Raw genomic sequence first — 14,866 nt, 5'->3', positions numbered from 1 at the left:
ATTTGGTACCACAAGCCAACTGACTATTGGTAAGCTTACAGTGACTTTTTAGTAGTAACCATTTGCTTGAGTATATGGACCTTCCATTTGCTGAGTTGCATCTCACCTATGAAACGCTGGAGCTAGTCATTGCACTGCAGCCATAGTTGAGACAAGACTTTCCCTTACTCCCCTTGGTGATTCCTGACTGGCTCATCACCGTACATTCCCTCCCCATACCTCCACCCTTCCTCCCGCCTCTACCCACCCCCCCTACCTTCCCTACCCTCCATCCCCGCCCTCATCCCGTGTCTATCGTCACTCACTCACTGCACGCACGCACGCACGCACGCACGCACTGTTCCACATCTGCCTTTCCTCCATCCTCTTTCCTTCCTCTCCACCCCTCATCTTTTCTTCTGTCACTCGCACGCACCGTTTCATATCTACCTTTCCTCCTCCCTGCTTCCTCTTTCCTCTCTTTTCCACCCCTACCATCTCTAGCACGCACCATCTAATTTCTGCTCCCCCCCCTTCTGCTTTCACTAACATGGGATCATGACAGCTACCTTCCCGGTGGTGATCCTGTTAAGGGAAGCTTTCCTGTTAAAGGGAAATTTCCTGAACTAAAGCTGTCAAATAGGGGATGCTAGTACACTGGATCTTTTTGAACGGTTATCAACTTTAATCTCCATTAAGTCTTTATAATGGAGATTGATGGTGATAATTTCATGTTGCGTTATGCAATTTCGTATTGAAACAAAAGAAAGTTCCCAATTTGAAATACACTTGAAAAATGTTTAGCCTGCAGCATTTTACACACAAAATGTAAGGACATTTTGTTATTGACTTTTATCTGAAAATTTCACTTCATTTGCATACTCTAGTTTTGCATGCCTTATTCCCAAGTTATGTCTATTTTGCCATTAATTTTGCCAAACAAAAAAAAACATGCTTCAAAGTGTCCATCTGGCAACTGGCCGAATATTGATTTACAAGGCCCAAATGACAAGGAAATGCAAAAACATTTTGTGTGGACCTTTATGCACAGTCCACCTCCAAATTGCAGTTTGACACTCGGACTACAATCACTTCTTGTCATCACTCTTCAACGATTCGGCAATTCATCGTGGGCCAGGACCAGCGTAGTGCTTGGAGTTGACGAGTCTGGTGAGAATGAGACGGCTCTTTTGAAAATCAACCGGCATGATTGACAGTGACATCCATGACCACCACGTTCACTGCGCTCAAGTTTTACATGCACGGGAAATCAGTGAACTGATGTTTGACTGGTCTTTACTTTCAAAACTCAAACTTAGTTGCTCCAGGAGTTGCTTGCAGTTCACTCCATCTTGAACTTGAATTACAAAGATGATGTTGATGTACATTGTTGGAGTGTAGCCTTTTGGACGATTTGGGAGGCCGCTGCTTGAACTTCTACAGTGGCAGTCTGCAGTACTTCTACTCTGGTACTCGGTAGAATCCACAAGACTGGATGTAACATTGAGGGACTTCTTGACCATGAGCAGTGCAGGAGGTGCATACAACCTGCAAGTAAAAACTTCAGCACTTCATGTGAACAACGCCATAGCTACTGTGGGTGAGTGAAGCCAAATACTTATATTAAAAGCCTGAATGCCTCTGGCCGTACGCTATGGAAACAGGTCAAGTCCTACACATGCCAGCTCGTATGTGGCTAACTCTTATGCGGACCAACTGGTACACGGAACAACTGGTGAAAATGAATTGAATGATACCATTTCCAGATTGGACGGCGTCAACAATTGTTGACCACATTTAATTTATCAGCACTGAATAGTTTTCTTTTAAAACATTTCTGGGATCCCAAAGTGATCCGCTCATGAGATTCGGGCATGCAAGTCAAAAGTATCACAAAAAGAGGAAACTCCAATCTTTCCAAGACTTTGTACGGTGTTTTTGAATTTTTAATTTTTATTGTACACTACTAATATTTTAAATATTTTCATTGAATGCGTGGAATCAAAAGTGAAATGAGCGAATTAAGGTTTGACTGATGTTTTTTTTTAAATCAGTCCTCAGAAGAGACTGACCTTTGCAAACCATGCTGAGGCTGGATTGGACCAGACCAGTGCCTAGACTAGGCAAGGCAGGCTGGATGACCATCACCATGGTGACTGGGATGACCTTAAGGGTGAGTCAAACCAAGAATGCAACCTGCTCCATCAAAACTTTTCACATGGTGTGCCAAACAACTTCAAATTTCAAACTTGAAATTCAAATTTCATAGAACAAATACTGGCATAAGACCCAGGTGTGAAGAAGATGACTTGAATATAACTTTGAGCATCAGACTTCGGTGTTTTGACAGCATGCCTAACAGTGAGCGATTGAAAGAAGACAAATGAGAAAAGAACTCCTCAAAAATGGTCACTGTCTAATTATAAAGAATTGATCAATGAATAGTGGACTGTTGAACAGAAATGAGAATAAACTGAATTTGCAATTAATTATTGCTTTTATTATGGTTAATGATAGAAAGCAGGAGAAAATGTGGCATTGAGATGCAACATTTGTTCTCACTTTCACTTAGTATTGGTGCACCTGTTTTTGATGGAGCAGGTTTTAAGGTTTATTTCAAAGTGAAAAATAATTTGATACTTAGAACCACATATACATGTAGTTGCTCTGCCCCTGCTCGTAAATAACATACTCAATTTTTCTTCTCCCAACAAATTTTTTAATTTGTGTTTTATTTTAATTGGAAAGCAAAGTGTCTTTGCTTGTCCTTTTGTACGCTGTGTTATGACATATTTTTGCTGAATAGCCTTCTGATCTGTAACGCAGCAGTATTGCTTATGGCACAAATGGCACTAGGTTGCCAAACGTGACATTGTATCACATCAACAACAACAACTTCATAAAATTTTCTCACAAGATTTGCCTGAGTTATTGTCAGGCTGCAAATAAGTCCAAATTTGCACAGTAAATATTCTATAACTAAATTGATTTTTCTTTCGACGCCTCATTCAAAAGTGATCAACTTGTGTATTGCTAGAAAAATAGCATATTAAAACAAAAATTTATTTTTGGGGTTTCAACTCGAAAACAGCACGGGGGAGAGCAACTATTTCCAATTATTGTACTGTTTAGCTGCTTACACTGTACTTTGTCTTTTACATGGTAATAGTACACACATTCCTCATTCTTTTGGATGCAATGTTCTGAAGATTTTTTTCAAATGTGTTTTACTTTGCCCTATATTAAAGCTGGCCACAAAAAATGTAAGTCCTTTGATGAGATAGTTAACAGATTACAGAATCTAAAATTTATCTTGTGTTGCGCCAGTGGAAATTACAAGTGTTTTGAACTTGGGCATTGCTAGGATGGGGCCGAAAAGGGAGAAAAAAGAAGGGAAAAAAGAACACAAGGTGCGAAGTCATATTGCTTTTATAGTCTAATGCACATTTAACAACATGGGCATCCGCAGGGGTGTCAATGGGGGTATGGTGGGTGGGCAAATGCCCCCCCCCCCTCGCCGGCCAACTCTTGAAAAAAATGATAAAGTACAAGGATTTTTGGAAATAATGTGCATTGCCCCCTCTAGAAACATTGTTGCTGTCATTGAAACAGTCAACAAATGATAAAAAAAGATGCTTGGGTGGAAATATTTCACATTTTCCATGAACATTTGTCAATCTCTGAGAGGGACATTTTATACTGTTTGGGAAATGCATGTTTTCTCGTGTCTGCCACCTTGATAAGGTGTTTATTTGCAAGCAAACTGAATGATCAAAATGCTGATCAATTTAAGAGTAAGCTCTGCTGTTATACAAGCAATGTGTAGGTGCCAGTCTGGTTCAGGACCTGTTTATGATTCCATTTCAATATATTGCTGACCATTCCTCGGTGCTCCCTTGCATTCGATAACAATAGGCCTGCTTCTCATTATTTTGCAGCCGTAAATTACCTTTTAATTTCCTGAAAAAAAATCATTTCCTTTCTCCAAGTTTGGCCCACACTTTATAGAGCTAGCTACTCTAGCTTGTATCTTTAGTCTGTGTGAGTCTTACTTATTCTTCATCTGTCATGGTTTTCAACATTGCCATTCTGTAGTGATTTCTTATCTTACTATACATTTGTTCTCAAATCTTACATCAAAAATCTCCTTTGTATCATCAAACATTTCACTAAAGGTGTTCAAAAGTTCTTTGTAAAGAAGGGTAAATTTTGTTTTGGTGAACTCTCGGGGAAGACAACATGTACATTTTAAACGAAATACTGTAGTTTAAATTAAAGATAAAGGCAGGTCTCATTCTTTCAGGTCTTATCTCTGTCTAGATATTGAGGGAGTTCTCTCTTTTCGCGTGGATCACAAATATACTGGAAAGATTAAAGACTGTGGCATCACCTTGGAAAGTTAAACCTTGGTTGTTATGTCCTTATTTTGAACATCACAAAATTATAAAATTACTTGCCATTTTTTTCAGCAAAAAAATGTGTACATATAGGTTTCTTTGAACACACAAAATCAAAATTGCCATTAGTACTTCCCAATTTTGTGGCGTGGAAATGATTGTTTCATTTTTTACAGCAACCATTCTTCAAATTTAAATTCACCAGCTGAAATAAATGGGGCATTACCGTTGATCTGAGATCTCCCGCAAGCATATCTATAGGGGCGATCGCGTAGTTCATCGGTCATGTGCAAACTTAATCTTATTGATGAATATTGATGGTCGGTCACAATAAGGCAGTCGTATTCATGTCAGCTACTTGGGTAGCCACTCAAGCAGCCACCCCTGAGAGTCACCTCTACCCTTCTCTTTGGAAACCCAGTTCCATGGAACTCCTCTCCTATCAAACTTTCTGACAGTTACTTTCACTTTCTGTTACTTTCAAGTGGGAATAGAAAACCCACAAACCAAGGAATTTTCCCTTTGATCTGGCAACATTTTCCACCATTACTGGCCTGGTAATCACTCTTTGAATAAGGCCTTTGCCTTTTCCTTACTTCTGCTTCACACTTTCCCAACGTGGCATTTCAAACTTTAAAATATATCAAAGTAGCTACAGTGAAGATTTAGCCCCTGTTTATTCAGCTACTCTGAAGTCCACTTAATTAAGCAACTTGCATTTCCTCATATACATATACCTTGATGGGCAATTGCCAGTCTTATCCTCTTGTCTTAGTGACCAATGAAACCTTACAACTTTTTATAGATTTCCTTTCCCTTCCTATATTTCATCCCTGATATTACACTTGGCTGCATTTCAATTTTTCAAATATTTTTTTTTCTTCAAATTTTCTTCCAAAGCAAAACTCTTGCAATATCCTAGGCTGAGACAACCAGTTAATATCACGTCTTTCAGTTTTCCCCAGCTTCAATAATTATATGCCACATTAATCTTCCTTTTCCTTGGCTGTCCTGCATCAGTCGTATTTTCTTTTGCCGTCTCTGGCCAAAGCTGGAGCCAAACCGAACTGCAGACTTTGCAATAGCTGTACTTTCAAACGTCCTTTCTCAACTTGTATTGCCCCTCCCCCACCTCATCCCACCCCACCCCAGGGAAAAACCACCCCCGCACCCCCCTTAAAGGTGCAAGTTTCCATTGGATTATAAAGTGGATTGGGGGCTTCATTTTAGTCTCTTTCTGTGAAGAATACTTGACTGGCAATCCAGAAAAGATTTTGATTTTATGAATCATGTTAGTACTTCTCATTAAAAAGTGTGTTTACAAAGTTAAAGGCAAAAGGACTTATACACAAACTAATTTTATATTGTGTAGTATTGGTCAATCATATGCATGACTTTTATACCATCCATCGGATCACAAATAAGTGGATTAAATTGTGGATATGTGGATTAAAGCTTTGAAAACTGTCTGATGTAACAAATAAAATTTTAATTGAAAATTTGTGATTTAGTTTGTCGGCTTGCATCAAAATGTATAATAAGTTAAGTGCCAGGTTGAAATTATAGATACAGGGAATGAGAAAGGTTGGTTTCCTTTCATAGCTTCGTACACATGCATGAATACTGTAAGTTGTCATTTTTGTCATTCCTCTATAATTGAGTGGAATTTTGTATTTTCTTAAAACTGATTTTTTTTTTCACTGAACATTCCACGATTCATTACCTTACTTTGTTTAGTCACCGAGAACATTCACAGATCAAAACATCTGGAACAATTATGAATGTTTGTTCTTTCTTTGCTAGGAAATGAGAATGAAAAGGGGACTAGATCTATTTCTATTCATAATTTTTTTTTTTTACAAATTCTGTTCATGCATGAGTTTGATCTATGGGAGACATAAAGGAAAACAAATCAAATTCCAGACATCGTTGGTCTTTAGAAATTAGCAAAATTTGTTGGTGTATGGGCAATCACTTTTTATAAAAAAAAAAAATTGAAGACCAAAACCCTAGCTCAATTTTGGGTGTTTTGTTTTTGTACAGTATTAAACCTTTTGTGAGCCCACCTTCCAACACGTTAAAATAACTCTTGAACAGATTGCCCTGTTATTAGGGATGATTTTTAATTTGTTTAAATGGATTAAGTTTTCACTGAGAACCCTCAGTGATATCATGCTCCCATGTAGTCAGTTTAAATTAATGTGAACTAGTTCTTGCCACAGTTTTTCTGATGTACACGTACCAGTCGTGAATTTTAAAGCAAATAAATGGTTCACAATTAGTTGGTGAACCCTCTTAGCTATTTGAGAAAATTTTGCAGTATTTTAAGCAATTCAAATAATTGATGATTTGAGCTGCAGAGACACTGTGGCAATTTCAAATCAAAGAGCAGAAATTTTGGCTTTTGAAGGTTATATTGTAGTTGCATTGTATCATTGAAAAGGTATTTTTTTCCACTCCTACAAAATATAAAAATGGAGGAAATATTTTTTGCAAAAAGCCAACCCTATTTACATCCAAAATTTTGGGGGCATTATTTTAGGTTACCAGAGATACATAATATTTGGGGAGCGACTCTAAAATATAAGTTTGAAAATACATAAGATTACTGGATAAGACAAAAACTTGTTGAGAGGTCAATAATAAAAAAAACCCATAATTTTATCAATAATGTAAACAATCCACTTTGTTAAAACACTTCCTTGGGGAATTGTGATCACTTATCAATATAATTTGTCATAAAATAAGATCACAGGCAAATACGTGAAAAAGCAATCTCAGTGCCTCAAAAAGGTAGAAATATTTTGACTGACAAAGAATGTTTATGCTGAAAGATTGTTTTATTATTTGGTGAGGAAAATTGTGAATATGTTTTCCTTTGACAAAGCCTAATTTAAACAGTATTGATTTCTTTTGTTTATGGTAAAATGGCTATGACTGTGTAATGTATCGATCACTACATAGAAGATGACAGAGCATATGCTGAGCAAAACACTGGAAGGGAATGGGTTTCCTCAGAACCAAACTTCCCTTGTAAATTAGTTACTTTACACTGGTGTATCTTAACATTTCTCATAAGTTACGGAGCATGTGCCATTTGTTTACAAACGGATGTGTGGACATGTGATTCCAACTTTCAGCAAACTGTTCTCTTCTCTTGAAATGTGATTGGTCTTATAGTGATGACATAAACTGTTTAACCCTCTTGCTGTTTGAACAGTCACAGACTGTTCCCCTGCCATGCCTTTTACTCAGGCTTATAGTCACCCAACAGTCGATCAGATCAAGCACTGTGACTAGTCAAATTCAGTCAACAGACAAAAGCAAGCAAGAAGTAGGCACAGCTGGCTTGTCAATCACCTACAGTCAAAGCATAGCTGTGTCAAGTTACATAAACAGTCACAGCCAGTCAATTCTGTTGTATGTAGGCTGGAAGCTGTTAACTGTTGAAAATAGTCACTTGATTGATTTTCGCTGAAAGAACAACTTTACACAGAATGAGCAAAATAACATGCCATTGACCTATCGCCGTTTGCGAATAAGCCACACCCCTTAGACAACCCTATGGAGTTTTTTGTACACTAAGTTTTGTTTGTCACAGATTTTGCGTGTTCTGCGTCCATTTGTAATTGGACAATATTACACAAGCTGTGTTGACGCGATTCTACTGCGATAGGTCAATTGATATGACATCACAGGGCACATGGTCTATACTACGAAAAATGGTTGATAATCTGTGGTGATTGAAAACTAAAACCACTTCCTATAATGAAAAGTAACGTTGAGAGTGTAGGGCGTTTGTAGTGAAAGTTCATTGCTGGAGAAAGAATTGTAGATTGAGGTTATCCATCCCGCATACATGTATGGAGAAATATAATTAACTCGCTCTGTCTTGAAAGAGACACTGATCCTGTGATAAGAAGTTTATGTGGAGAAAGTGCTCCACTTGTGATAATTGATTGTCAAGGATGATCACTGGAAATATATCGATCAATGAAGGAAATTGGAAAAGCATCTCACAGTTAATCAGTGAAATTGCAACAGCCGGATGTCACCAATTGGAACGTTCACCACAAGCATTCACTTGGAGAGAAACTGATTGTTTTTTGAGTCATTATTTTTCATGGTGGAAGATGAATATAAGACAATTGGCGGCTTACAGTTAAAATTTATCTCTGATGCTACAGTGATTGGTTGTGATTGTTTAAATCAGCATGATAGTCCAAACTGATCTGTAATGGAGTAAGTCTATCTCTGGAAAATGCCATCACTTGTAACAAAAGTAGAAAGTAAAACTAAAACTGGACGTCAATAACTGATGAGTTACTTTACTCCATTGATCATCACAACAACTGTCATTTGATCAGGAAATTTGATCCATTTTGATCTGGAAACAAAAATTGTTATTTCCATAGCAGGTCCATGTTACCTGTTGTATACCTCGTGATTCATTGGAGAGAAAGATGCTTTTTTGGTCTCTCTGGGTTGTTTTCATGGTAGGTGGCGCTTGATCCTCGGAATAGCCCCACTTCAGGGTGTTGCCTAGGTAGCTATTGCCATGGTAACGGAGATGGCGTAACCCCATCCTGCAGTGTGGGAGCCCAGTTGGCACAGGTGTGTGGGTCAGAATTGTCACTGAAATGCTCAAAAGAAGTTTGGAAGATGCAAATGGTTTGAGATAAAGTAGGCTATAGAACTGAAAACAACCATTTCCTGCATTTTCACAATCACATGTTGCCTTAACTTCTCTTTGCCCACATGTAAGTTTAATTAAACAAGAAGGTTAATACTTGTACATAAGTATCAACATATTTTCAGGAGGTTTAGGTTGCCACTGAAGTCCAACCTAAATGATAGAATTCACACTTCTGCTGAATTATTCAAATTCAGAGAAGATATTACCAAGTGTCATTATTTTGATGTTTTTGTGTTGCATCAAATCTGTTGTTCCTCGTGATTCATGGTGGAGGAAGATACTTCTTGGCCCTTCTAGTTGTTGTCATAGTAGGAGGCATGCCTGATCCTTGGAATAGCCCCACTTCAGGGTGTTGCCTCGGTAATTACCATTGCCTTGGTAACGGAGATGGCGTAGCCCCATACCGCATGAGTCAATATTGTATATGAAGCGCTATGAAACGGTAGCCATTTCCAGTATTATGCCATTCAACTGATCAGACAACTAAGTTTTGTAAAATACTATCAGGATATGATGTCAATGAGAGAACCGTGTTATCTTTGAAAACTGGGTTCGCAATAAGTATTTCTGAAAGTATTTCTTCAAAAAAAATATCGAGAGTTATTAACATAAATAACAAGATTGTGACTATCTTGGTCTGCAAGATCGATCAGCATATTGCATACCTGAAAAATTGTTGGCAATTGAGTAGGGTGTAGGCAAGAAAATTTAAACCCTTCAACAAGTGTTGTATAAAACAGAAGGTTGAATACCATCTGATTTTATGAAATCAAAAATGGTTCTTTCTTTTATATCATTTGAAGTTCATAGCAGACCTCACAATTTACATTGGATGGTGTGATGTACAGAAGGTTGGGAGAAACTTTCATTGGTTTAACTGAATTCTTATGGAATTTCTGAATATTGAAAATAAGACCAGGGCCAAATTTTATAGCGCTGCTTAACTGTTAGCAGAAAAGTTGTGCTCGCTATAGCAAAAAATTCATGCTGCTGTTTTAGCACTATTTCATGCCATGAATGTACCATTGTTATGTCTGTTATGTCACTTATTTAAGCAACTTTTTCTTCTATGGTAAAGTATGCTTTTGCTGTGCTTACTGCTTACGTTCTCTATGAAATAGATGGAGGCTCTGTTAACACAAAGTCAGCTGTTAAGCAGCGCTATGAAATTAGGCTCAGAATTTTTCTCTAGGTTTTCAAGGTGTTTGCATTACAAGTAAATGAAGAGTTCATTTCCAAAAGGCGATACATATCCATTTGAACAAATGAAAGTGAAAACAATGTGCAAGTTTATCACAGTTTTAAGAATGTAAATAATATAACAGCTGTTTCCTAAATTCCTTTTTTGCTTTACTGTCTTCTTGAATTGTGCTGAGCCTATGTAAAATCTGTTAAAACTGATTTTGGGCAGCCAGGAGAGAGCTGAATTCTAAACGGTAACAAAATGGCTTTTATCGCGTTTTGAAAATGAACTCTTCAAATGATGTCTGGACTTTGAGTAAAAAAAACACTAATTGATCACTGGGCATATATCACAGGGTAAACTATTGGTTCTAAAATTTGTTGTGTCAGTGCAACAAGGTTGTAACTCGATTCTGCAACAAAGTCGTATCTCGCGCGAATACACTCTGTGCAACAAGGTCATATCTCGCGTATCGCGACATCCATTGACTTGGTGTGTACATACGGGTTATTTTAAGCGAGATACGACCTTTTGATATTAAAAACTTGCGTTTCGTATACATGGCATCACATTCCATTTTAGGAGATACAACCTTATTGCACGGTCATGATGAATTGTAAAACAAAATTGTTTTGTTTTGGGGCAGATAAAGTCTTGATGCAGCCTTCAACTAGGTCTACTGATGTCATAATGTCAAGTAAATTACAAAGTTACAGCAGTCAGTCTTCACAAGCCACTGATCAATCCACTTGATTTCATTACTGTAGCAAAAACATGGAGTCTTTAATAATATCACACTTAATTTGTAAAAATTCCAAGTTCTGAATCTGGTCGGTTTAGTAAGGTATGATTCATGGTCAGGATACTGACATCATTTGGATTAGCCAGGGGTCCCCATCTTCTTCTCTCCCCATCCTTCTCATTGATAAAACTCTTCCTGAGATCATGACTGGCACACTGCACAACAATCTTGATGAATAGCCAGGGTTCATAGCGGAATCCGGTGACCAGAATTAGAAGCTGCACGCGTTCTTAAAGACGAGGTGGTATGCATTGGGTGAGCCTTGCGCCACCACAGAAAATGGCTGCCGCCAGATTTGTCCATATGAAGATTTTATTTATATACCCTACATTATGACTGAATTAAGATATTGAGCTGGTAAGGGTTCCAAAGGGTTTAGGCAGTTAATTGTTTTTTTTTATTTCATGGAAAAAGCAACATATGCATGCTACAAAGTAAGAGAACCTGAATGAAATATGTGTGTACTGTTACTTGCATTAGTTACCATGATATTTTGATCACATTGATAAGGGCGTCTTCAAACGGCTGGTTTTAACCTCTCGCTTAATGGCTGAAAATGACCGGTCAATTTGAACAGTTTCCAAGCTTTATATCAAAGCACATAACCAAAATTCTAGTAGCATTTTAATGAAATATTTTTGTGTGATCATCAGTTACAGACAGGCATGCAACTGGGAATTTATACAAAAAGGAAGAAACTCCAAACCACACAAGACTTTGTACAGTATACATGTATTTCAATTTGTAATGGCATTCACGAGAAGTAAAAACCGAGGAAATCAGCAGATCCGAGGAAAAATTGCATGCCTGTACAAAGCACTTGAAATAATTTAAAAGGAACTTTGTGCATTCCTTGGACCACAGATACAACTCATAGGTCAGCTGCTATGGTTTATAATGAAAACAAACCTGTGCAAATGACAGCAGAATTTATGTATCATAAATGGGAAAATAAACTTTTAAAAATTGACGAGAAATGTGTTAAAACCAGCCGTTCCGGCATGCGAATATTGTTTCTTGGACTGTAGGGAATCGTCAGTTAGGATATTTTGATGGCTCTTGGTTTTTTCTCCCCTGCATAAGGTGACCGATCATATGACTGAATCACTGGTGCTGGTGGACATTCCTGCAGACTCCTTTTCAAGACTGCTTGGAGGACTCGGGCTGGCCTGGAGCGGCTGACGTTGGACAAAAGCAAATCCTTGGCAATGAGAGGTCCTTGTGTGCATCAGTGCAAGAAAACTTTGTAGATCTGAAGTCCAAAACTTTTGTTCCACGTTTGCCATTTTGCATTCTGTGAGGAACCATCTTCATTGCCGAGGATTTGCACAAAGTCGTCCGTGATGCGACCATTTAAATTTGAAATAGGTCTCTCTCAAAGACAGCCATCTCTGTAGGAGAACTGCAACTGCATATTTTACGTAATCAAGCACGTGTTGCGCAGTGTTGAAAAAGTTCAAAACGTGCACTTGTTGCTAGAAATGTGTTCAAAATATGACACAGCCGATGCGCGTTATGCAAGTTGGCACTCAAAATGCCGATGTACGTGGCTGGTCTGTAGGAAATGACGTCATTTGAGAGAGACCTATAGTTATCCAGGCACATGTCACAAATTACAAGCAGTGTCCCAAACGATAAGAACCTAGTTGTGTAATGATCTTAAAGAGGCCTGATGTTTCAACTTGATCACAATTACGAATCGTTTGTTTTGAATTTCTTAGTCTCGATATGGACATAGGAATATTCATGCACTGAAAAGCAAACTCTGACAACTCGCCTCACTTTTTTCAAAGTGTTTGCAATTCAACTCTTTCTTTTTTCTCCAAATTTTGGAGCAAAGCCTTCTTTTTGCCACCCATTCAAGCTAAATTTCCCTGAGGATTCAGGACGGTTAGGGGTACTACGTAGTGCACGTCACAAGTACTTCTTAAAACGTCAGAAAATTGTCCAATTTTCCCCCAAAATTTGTAAAACTTGTTGGGACAAATTTGTTGACATGTGCCTGGTTAAAATTTTTGAAAAACTTAGAAATTGATATCCAGCCTTATTTATGTATTAACCAAAATTTAATGAGCTTATAATTATGTACACTTAGATCTACAATGGCACATCATACAGTTATAGGTAATAAGTCTCTCTTCCTGTGCTCTTTTCAAGTTTCAACCCAAGAAATTAAAAGTTGATTTTTATGTTGCTATTTATTTGCAATTCAAATGTTATTCTCTTTTGCAAAAGACATTGAACGAATCCATATATTTAGTGATGGAGTATTTGCTTTCATATATTAACTTTTTACCAGGCCCAATAATAACTCGGCCGTATTTTTGTGTGTATCATTGGCGCAAAAGCAAACCAGAAAATGCATATTTTCAGAGGTTTTAAAACATGCCCCCCAAAATCTAGACTTTTCTATTGAAGTAAAAGAGACACATTGAAAATTCACTTAGAGAAAACATTGGATTACAATGCAAGTTGAAGAGCACGGGTTGAGGAACTTTACTGTTTCTTATTTTTATTAAATGTACCTAATATTTTATGAATTCTTGGCAGTCTATCGCACACTTTGAGAATGTGGTCTGATAACTTTATTTATAAATTTATTTCTAGTATATTTGGAAACTGTCAGAAAAGAACGGAATTTATACAACTTCTGTCCATCAATTCGAATATTCCAGTAAAAAAACTTTCAGAATTAATGCTGTTACTGATCTGGTTTGACGTGATGATAAAACATTTTAAAACATTCCATTTTTTCTTTTCTCAGAAATATTGCATTAAGAAGACAACTTAATGCTTATGAATAAATAACTTATGATGTGCCATTGTAGATTGTTTTTTTGTGACTTGAATAAAAGTATGTTGGTTTGGTGTGATGGTTTCTTTTATTCTTGACATACCTGCTGTCTATTTTCACAAGTTTGCAGCACAAAAGAATGCGTTCATATTTTGTTGGTTTTAGTTTTTTTATGAAGATGTAAACAAGCTTAAAATATACGCATGGGTGTTTGCTCTATTGAAAAAATGGTTCATGACCACTATACACTCAAATGTGATCATTTGATTAGCGCTTGCCAGAAATTGTAATAACAAAACGGATAATTTTAGCTCTTTATCAAAACCAACTGCAAACTTGCGCCAAAAAAGCTTTAGATAATGTGCTGCAAATTATTCTGAATTCTATTGAAAATAGACAGCAGGTATGTATTTGAAGTCGAGTACGACACTAGAGGGCTCCCTTCCCAGTTTGAACATTAGATTAAAGAGCTTAAAAATACATGAGGGCACCCTTTGACTTTTGAAAAAAAATCAACATGCATTTGTATGTTGAAAGTTTTCCTAAGTTCAATTTAAACGAAGGGTGCCCTCTTGTGTTGGCTTTTTGTGCATAGTTTCAGCAAGGAAGGGAGCCCTCATTAGTTTTTAAACCAAATCAAATTGAGAATGAAAAAGGGCGCCCTCTTGTGTCATGTTTGAATTTAAAATAACGTCTAAAATAATGCGCCTTGGGTGAAAAATATTTAAACAAACACGATACAAGTATTTTAACAAACGCAAGAGGGCGCCCTTGGTTTGAAATTTTGACTTGGGCAAAAAGATACAAGATAAACATAAGAGGGCGCCCTTCTTAATTTGACTTTAGTTGTAAAAATAATGAGGGCGCTGTTAATGAAATAAACCATGAAAAAAAGTACCAAAGTAATTGTTTCAACTTGAATTTATTTTTACATCTGTGTATGGTCACAATTTTTTTTTTATTTGACCTTGGCCTTGAACTTGGCCTTGAACTTGGCTTTGAACTTGAAGTGGCC

At 37.3% G+C, this 14,866-nt stretch overlaps 1 long non-coding RNA gene across 1 annotated transcript; it reads right to left on the bottom strand.

The window, feature by feature from the left end:
• Window positions 1–243: 243 nt before the first annotated feature.
• On the bottom strand, window positions 244–5,374 carry LOC119728251. Its single transcript, XR_005271025.1, has 3 exons — window positions 5,362–5,374; window positions 3,859–3,863; window positions 244–642 (listed from the first exon to the last, which is right to left on the bottom strand). It is a non-coding gene; the product is annotated as an uncharacterized LOC119728251 (long non-coding RNA).
• Window positions 5,375–14,866: the final 9,492 nt, after the last annotated feature.

This window comes from Patiria miniata, unplaced genomic scaffold, assembly GCF_015706575.1.
Source record: "Patiria miniata isolate m_02_andy unplaced genomic scaffold, ASM1570657v1 HiC_scaffold_20, whole genome shotgun sequence".
In the NCBI taxonomy this organism is placed as follows: domain Eukaryota; kingdom Metazoa; phylum Echinodermata; class Asteroidea; order Valvatida; family Asterinidae; genus Patiria; species Patiria miniata.
Note: the sequence above shows the minus strand (reverse complement) of the source record. Positions and strands in the feature narration are given on the sequence as shown.